Genomic DNA, 423 nt, shown 5'->3' on the forward strand with positions numbered 1-423 from the left:
TGGCAGGCGAGAATTCTACCACTGAACCACCAATGCTCACATGACCAATTTAGTGTACCGCTGCGCGAACGAACGCAACAAACAACTGAAACCTAGTTGTCCGCACACCCAACCGTTTCCTCCAGATAAAGTACATTTACCTATGAGAGGATGTTGGTTGTTGAAAATTGTTGCTATCAATGTGGGTACCTTGACTGTGTTTTGCCATTCTTTCCTTTCCTTTCCCACTGCTACACCTACACCGTGTACAGTGTACATGACTTCCCACCAGTCCAGAAAAAGCACCTGTGCAGCAAAAGGATGCCCCGTGTGAGGCTCGAACTCACGACCTTCAGATTATGAGACTGACGCGCTGCCTACTGCGCCAACGAGGCCTGCAACACGGTCGGACTAGATGGGTAAAATTGAAAAGATCTCTCAATG

The 423-nt window shown here is 48.2% G+C and overlaps 1 non-coding gene across 1 annotated transcript; it reads right to left on the reverse strand.

Moving 5' to 3' along the window:
- Window positions 1-301: 301 nt before the first annotated feature.
- Window positions 302-374, reverse strand: trnam-cau (transfer RNA methionine (anticodon CAU)). The gene has a single exon. It is a non-coding gene; the product is annotated as a tRNA-Met (tRNA).
- Window positions 375-423: the final 49 nt, after the last annotated feature.

This window comes from Seriola lalandi, unplaced genomic scaffold (assembly GCF_002814215.2).
Source record: "Seriola lalandi dorsalis isolate HSWRI2012SDOR001 ecotype SW California unplaced genomic scaffold, Sedor1 jcf7180001969990, whole genome shotgun sequence".
NCBI lineage: Eukaryota > Metazoa > Chordata > Actinopteri > Carangiformes > Carangidae > Seriola > Seriola lalandi.